The following is an 8168-nucleotide window of genomic DNA, read 5'->3' on the forward strand; positions in this document are numbered from 1 at the left end:
TCTGATAGTCCCTATGAGTATATGTGTATGTGTGAGTGTCTATATGTATTATATGCTTTTTACAAAAATAAGGTGCTATTGCAATACTATTTTATAATTTGATTTTTCCATTTACTATTTCTCCACTTTATTACAGTCTTGAGACCATCTGTCTCATCCCTTTACTTGTATCCCACCCCTTGTCATCTACCTCCTTCCCTACCTCTATCCTTTCCTTGAACTCTTGATTTTTCCTTAAGACTCTATACAGTCGATGCTATTGCTAAGACCACCCTAGACTTTGCCGTATACACACAGGAAATAGAGGTCATGGCCTCTGTGCCTGAGGAACTTAAATCACACTGGGAAGAGAGAGAAATGCTGCACCTTTCTGGAGATCAGTGGCGAAGCAATGTCCAGACAGGTATCTTGTAGACTGGGTATTTGTGTAAATGCAGAGTGAGCAGGAATGGAAAAGATTGTTTTGAAAAATGCAGAATCATAGACAAAAAAGAAATTAACTGGGCGCTTTCACAGAGTTTACCTCTAGAGATTTTACAGTATTGGAGTGATGTCATGAGGGCTGGTTTGCTACAGTTTTCCTCTCTTTGTAGGAAAGATTATTTCCCAAGCTTGAGTGTCAGAATCTGCCATGATCCTCTTGCTGAAGCCAGCCCAAGCCAACCCATAACCGTGCTGACAGCTCACTCACTTACACACAAGGTAGAAGGCAGCCTGCCCTGCTTCTGTACTATTTTGATTACACACTTATTAGGACTCCTAAGAGTATGAATGTGAGAGCTTTATTTATAGGATGGTAATCACAGATGGTAATTAATTATGAAAAGCAGCCTCCCAATTATATGTGAGGTAAGATAAGGTGAAGGGCTAACATTTAGAAGTCTTATTTCCTTGGGGTATATTCTTTAATGTGCCAATTAAATTTCTGTTTTTATGAATCAGATAATTTCATGTTTTATCCTTTTCAGCAGTAGGTGTTTATAAATTATAAAAATTCAAATTTGCAAACGCACATATGTCTATTTCTGAGCCATTGGTCCATCCATAAACCAGTCTCACCACAGTGGGCACTGGGTTGATTACTAAAACTTCACAAGTCTTGGTGTTGGACAAGTCCCCACTGTGTGCTCTTTAGGAAAGTCTTAGTTATTCTTGGCTCTTGTCTCCATAGAAATCTTATATTTAACTCAGGTTCCACAAAATCCCTCCAGGGCTTTCCATTACAATCACACTGGATCTGTATATCATTTGGGGGGGGGGAATAAAACCTTTATGATCTTGGGCCTTTCTATTCATAAATATGAATAAACACCTTTAAGGTGTTCTTTAATGGTTTTCAGATAAATTTCAACATTTTCTCCATAACAGTCTTGCACATAATTTTTTAGATATGTTCAGAGTTACTGGAGCCCCATCAAATACATTTCTGCAAATACCAAATGCCAAAACAGGTATTTGGCCAAAGTTATGGCAAAAACTAATTTCTGAAAACTAAATAAATGTCTCAAACATATCCATAATACAAAATTTTATCAGGAAATTTATATTATGAAAAATGTTTCAATTTTTAAATAAAATTTTAGTATGAAAGTTTGATATTGTGATGCAGAAGCAGTCTCAGAGCTGACAACAGTTAGATTGCTCCCACAGCTAATGATGGCATATCAGCAGTGCTCTCACCCTCAAATGTGGTGACGGGGAAGAGTGTTTTTGAGGAATATAATTTTCTTCTCTACAAATATTGTTTTCATATTTTTTGTGTGTTTTATTGGTGAGATCTTTTCTTTCTAGAGAAAATTTGAAATGGCAAACATAGCAATGTATTGATATTTTTAATTTATCTCTGTGAGATGTGAGGGGTTCCTAAAAAATACTTTTTCTTAAAAGTCTAATGATTTAAATGAAATTAAGTACCTGAAAATTAAATGCAGGCTTTAAATTTATTTAATGTAATGAGTGCTAGTATGTCAAATAAGTCTATGATGACTAGAATAATTACATAACCTAATTCTTAGTACTGTGCTTGTATAATTACATAAAGTGTTAGGAGCACTTATTAGTTCAGAAATGATATAATGTTTATGCTAAATTTATTGACTAATGCATTCACTTAATATTCATACTAACCTGCAGTCTTTCCCCTTGTTTATTTAACTATTTGGAAAGCTCTTGATTGTTTTTTCACATACAATTAGCTGCTTTCACAACCATCATTAATTATTATGGAATTTTACTCCTGCAATAATAAATACAGATAACATTTCAACATGAAAAGAACCTAAGTATTCTCTCCAAGTTACATATAGAATGTTTACCTATATTTGTAAAAATTTTGATATTAGCAATAAAATCTAATAACATGCTTTGTTTACTAATTACTAACACACAGTCTTATGGTCTCACAGGTTCAGGGATACAAGAAATGACATTAAAGTAGACATTTGACCTTCTGACATCCAAAATTAACAGCAAATAGCAGATTCGGGTGAAAAACAGGTTGAAGATCAACTTCAGTGATAGTAGTACTAGATAATGTTTTCTTAATTGCTATTATAAATAGCATTTTAAATGTTTTCTATATAATATTATGTATTATTATATATTATATGTAGCATAACTATATCTTATATAGAAAATATAACATATATTATTATATTATATCCTATATAGAACTGCAGTTGTTTTGCATATTGATTTTATATCTAGCAATTATGCCAAAATTTCTCCATAATTTTAATACTTTGTCTATGTATTTTGGGGGTCACTTTGAAACAGTTGTGAATACTGACATTTGGTCTTTTCTTCTACTTTGTGTTCTTTGTAATGCATTTTCTTGAGTGCAAGGGCCTAAACAATGTTGACTAGAAGCAAAACTGGTAGGTGTCATTCTTGTTCTGATTTTTAAAGAGTGTGCTTTTCAACACTACTTCATTCATGATGAGGTTTGTTGCGCTTGGCGGAGATGCACTGAGTCCAGGCTGGATGACACTGGAGGGAAGCACGGGAGACTCACTGCTAATTTGGTGATATTTCAAATTCTTTCTTCCCCCCTGCAACTGCTGGCTTCCAGTGACCTCAGCTAGTTGCTCCATGCCTTGTTTTCAGGTTTTGTTTTCATATATATAACTGCATCCAGTGGAGAGACAAGGTGCAGTGTGCTTGCTTCACTAGAACAGAAACTTGTATTTTACATTTGCAACTTTTCACCTTCTAATTATAGTTAATGTTTTAAAATTTCACATAAAATGTAGAAATCTTGCAGTTACAGGTCCCTGTTTCTTCCACCCCACATCCTTTATGCTATAGCTGTTATCTACACATACTACGGTCTCCACAAGGTACTCTTACAGTATTTGCTTTGAATAGTCATATGTAGTAAAAAGACATTAAAGACAAATAAAACATAATGCCTTCTGTATTTGGCCAGATGTATATGCCATTTTGTATGCTCTTCTTTCACCTCTAACAGTCAAGATTTCTACCTGACACAACTTCTTTAATTCTGAAGAACTTACTTTCTCATTTCTTGTAATGCTAGTTTGCTGGTAACAAAGTATTTGTTATATGAGAAGTTATTCTGTTTTGATTCTTTTTTTTAATACTTTATTTTCCAGAGCAGTTTAGGGCTTACATTAAAATTGAGAGTAAAGTTCAGACATTTCCATATACCCCTGACACTACACCTGCATGGCCTCCCCCATTATGAACATCTCTCATCAGAATGGTACTGTTTATTTAGTATTTATTTATTTACCAAGGAGGAACCTATGTTGACACATGATAATCATCCATAGTCCATAGTTCATATGAAGGCTCACCCTTGGTGTCCTACAGTCTCTGGGTTTGGACAAATGTATAGTGACATGTATCCACCACTACACTGTTACATAGAGTCGTTTCCCTGCCCTAAACATCCTCTGTGCTCCACCTCTTCTTCCCTTCCTCTTTGCAGTCCCTGGAAACCACTGATAGTTTTACTTTATCCATAGTTACAGCTTTTCCAGAATGTCATAAATTTGAAACCATGTAGTATGTAATCTTCCAAATTGGCCTCTTTCAGTTGGTAATACACATTTACAGTTTCCCCTTGTCTTTTCATGGCTTGATAGCACACACATTCCCTGTCTGTATGTGCCACAGTTTACCCATCACCCACTGACGGACATCTTGGTGGTTTCCATGTTTTGGCAGTTATGAATAAAGATGCTGTAAATCTGTGTTCAGAGTTTTGTGTGGACATAATTTTTCAACTCCTTTGGGTAAACACCAAGGAGCACAATTGCTGGATCGTATGGTAAGAGTATATTCAGTTTTGTAAGAAACTGCCAAATTGTCTTCCAGAGTGGCTCTATGAGTTTTGGCAATTACGAATAAAACTGCTATAAATCCATGTGCAGGTTTTGTGAGGACATAAGTTTTCAACTCATTTGGGTAAATACCAAGGAGCATAATTGCTGGATCGTATGGTAAGAGTATGTTTAGTTTTGTAAGAAACTGCCAAATTGTCTTCGAAGGTGGCTGCCATATTTTGCATCCCACCAGCAGTGAGTGAGGGTTTGTGTTGCTTCACATACTTGTCAGCATTTGGTGTTGGCAGTGTCCTGGATTTTGACCATGCCAATAGGTATGTGGTGTTATGTCATTGTTGTTGTTATTTGCATTTCTCTGATAACATATGATGTGCAACATATTTTCTTTTTTGTGTGTGTGTGCAGCATATTATCATATGGTTACTTGCCATATGAATATCATCTCTGGTGAGGTATTTATTCAGGTCTTTGCCCCATTTTTAATCAACTTGCTTGTTTTCTTGTTAAGTCTTAAGGGTGCTTACATGTTTTGGGTAACACTCTTTTATTAGATACATCTTTACAAATATTTTCTCCAAACAAGTCTGTGGCTTGTCTTCTAATTTTCTTGACATTGCCTTTCACAAAGGAGAAGTTTTTAATTTCGGTGACATCCAGCTTATCATTCTTTCTTTGATCATATTTTGGTTGTATTGTGTCAAAAAAGGCATCACCATATCCAAGGCCATCTAGGTTTTTTGTATGTTACCTTCTGGGAAGTTTTTAGTTTTATGATTTATGTTTGGGTCTCTGATCACTTCTGAGTTATTTTTTATGATGGGTAAAATCTGCATCTGTATTAGTTTTTTGCATGTATATGTCCAGTTGTTTTATCACCATTTTTTTTAAGATGCTGTCTTCACTGCATTGCATTGTCTCACTCCTTTGTCAAATATCAGTTGATTATATTTACATGAGTCTACTTCTGGGCTCTCCTGTTCCACTGATCTACTTGTCTGGTCACATCAGTCAGTTCTATAACTCTGATCATCTTCTTCAATATAATGTTGGCCTTTCTGGGTCTTTTTGCCTCTTTACAAACAATTTGTTTATATCCACAAAATAACTTGCTAGCATTTTGATTGAGATTGATTGAATCTATAGATCAAGTTGGGAAGCACTGATGTCTTAACAACATTGAATCTTCCTATCCATGAATACCTGAGCAAGACATCTTGGAGTGTGAGGTCAAGTGGGCCTGAGGAAGCATTACTATGAGCAAAGCTAGCGGAGGTGATGGAATTCCAGCTGAGCTCTTTCAAATCCTAAAAGATGATGCTTTTAAAGTGCTGCACTCCTTATGTCAGTGAATTTGGAAAACTCAGTAGTGGCCACAGGACTGGAAAAGATCAGTTTTCGTTCCAATCCCAAAGAAAGGCAGTGCCAAAGAATGTTCAAACTACCATACAATTGTACTCATTTCACATGCTAATAAGGTCATGCTTAAAATTGTTCAAGCTAGGCTTCAGCAGTACATGAATTGAGAACTTCTAGATACATAAGCTGGGTTTAGAAAAGGCAGAGGAACCAGAGATCAAATTGCTAACATTCATTGGATCATGGAGATAGCAAAGGAATTCCAGAAGAACATCTACTTCTGTTTCATTGACTATGCTGAGTCCTTTGTGTGGATCATAGCGAACTGTGGGAAATTCTTAGAGACAGGAATATCAGACCACCTTAGCTGTCTCTTGAGAAACCTGTATGTGGGTCAAGAAGTAACAGTTAGAAATGGTCATGGAACAACTCACTTGTTTCATATTAGGAAAGGAGTACGTCAAGACTGTGTGTGTGTGTTTGTCTTTTAGTATGCCTTGTGTTTTTTTTCTTGGTATCTGGACATAATGTACTGAGTAATAGGAACTGCTGTAAATAGGCTGCTAGTGATGTGATGGGAGGTGTGTGGGGAGAGGAGGTGTTCAGTAATCCTATGACTGTGTCTAGGTCCTTTAATGAAGCCCGTGGCTCTTCATTTCTGTGCCTCTGTGTTTCTCAGCTTTTCTCTCCCTTAGTGAGATACAGGATGGATAGAGCAGACAGGCATCGGTTTTCTCGCTGCCCAGGTCAGCTGGCTCTATTAATACCAGCAGGTTAGGTTCCAGTTAGCTAGTTTCCCTAAGGCCGGCCTTGTTAAGAACAGCATGCTCTAGAGCATTTCTGGATGGGCAGGGTCCCTGGGGCTGGAAGACTTGGGGGGCTGCTGAGCCATGTTAAGCCGGGCCCTTGCCTGCTGAAGCCCTGAAGACCCCAGGGGAGGTACCTTGGCCGAACTGAGCAGAGGACAGGAAATCAGGTCCTCCCTGAGAGCTGGCCTTGGGATGTGCTCAGTGCAATGTCGGCAGGCAGTGATCCTGGTGAGGCAACAGAAGCCTTTCAGGACTAACACTGGTCTTACATAAGTGATTTCAGAAAACAGAAAAGGAAGAAAGAGCCCAACTTGTATGAGACTGGCACAGCCTTGATATGAAAACCAGTTAATGACATCACCAGAAATGGAAACCACAGGATGAACACGGATGCAGACATCCTCAACAAGATATTAGCAAACTGAAATCAGTAAAAGAAGAGGGAAAAACATCTCATCATCAAGATGGATGTGTTTTAGAAATAGATTATCATTTACCCTTTCCAGTGCCCTTTTAAGGCTGACGCAGTGCCTGAAGAGGCTAACACAGGAGGGTAAAGAACCCAGAGAAGAGATTTTTAGAACTCCTCTCTGGATCCTGTCTGGAGTCACAACTGAACCGGAAGATTTTAAGTCTTAGAACTTACTAGTATGTGTATAGTTAATACCAAAGTCATTAAATTTAAACTTGACCTTCAAAAAATAAATAAACTTACTGCGATAATTAAAAAAAAAATAAATAGATTATCATTAGAAAATCAGCCAATAAGATTCATCATATTGACGCATTAAATGAGAGAAACATTAGGTTCACCTGTCAAGTTTAAGACACAAAAAGCATTGGATAGAGTTCGGCATGCGTTTATAATTTTTGAAAAAGCACATCTTTTAGTGAACTTAGACAGAGACTCCCTTAATCTGATAAAGGATAGACTTGCACCAAACACTGTACTCAATGGTGAAAAGCAGAGAGATTGTCTGAGAGGGAACAGAAGGCAGGGCGGTCAGCTGACACCACTTCTGTCCAGCTCTGTGTGAAGATGTCTCAGCCAGGGCAATAAGAACTAAAGAGAAATAAGTGTTATTAAGAAGAAATAAAATTATCATTATTTACAGATAACTCTGCACATAGGGAAACCAAAGCAACCTACAGATAAATTACTAGAATTAGTAAGTGAGCTTTGCATTGTGTGTCGGCGTGCTTAGTCATGTCCATCTCTTTGCAATCCCATGGTCTGTGGCCCACCAGGCTCCTCGGTCCATGGAATTTCCCAGGCAAGAATACTAGAGTGGGTTGTCATTTCCTCCTCCAGGGGATCTTCCTGACTGAGGGATAGAACCCACATCTCTTGTGTCTCCTGCATTGTGGGCAGATTCTTTACCACCGCACCACCTGCAAAGCCCTTACATTGTTGAATATAATTGTCTATTGTGTTGCACTGTATTGCTATAGTCAGGAAAGAAACAAAATAAACATAAAATACACTATTAGAGTAGCGTGAAAAAAATGTCAAACACTTGGAAATCTAACAAAAGACCTTTACAGGCAAAATTGCAAAACTTCATTGTGTGACACTGAAAGAGCCTAAAGAAATGGCAAGCTAGGAGTCCCATGAATCAGTAGATGCTGCTCTGTGATATGAAGTCTTCTTCAAAGTGATGAGTGTTTCCACATGGCCTCAATCACCCTTCCA

At 37.4% G+C, this 8168-nt stretch overlaps 1 pseudogene; it reads left to right on the forward strand.

Annotated features, from left to right (window-relative positions):
- The first annotated feature begins 6980 nt into the window (after positions 1–6980).
- Positions 6981–7090, forward strand: LOC122449067 (annotated as a pseudogene).
- Positions 7091–8168: the final 1078 nt, after the last annotated feature.

The sequence above is a fragment of the Cervus canadensis genome, chromosome 10 (genome assembly GCF_019320065.1).
Source record: "Cervus canadensis isolate Bull #8, Minnesota chromosome 10, ASM1932006v1, whole genome shotgun sequence".
NCBI classification, from domain to species: domain Eukaryota; kingdom Metazoa; phylum Chordata; class Mammalia; order Artiodactyla; family Cervidae; genus Cervus; species Cervus canadensis.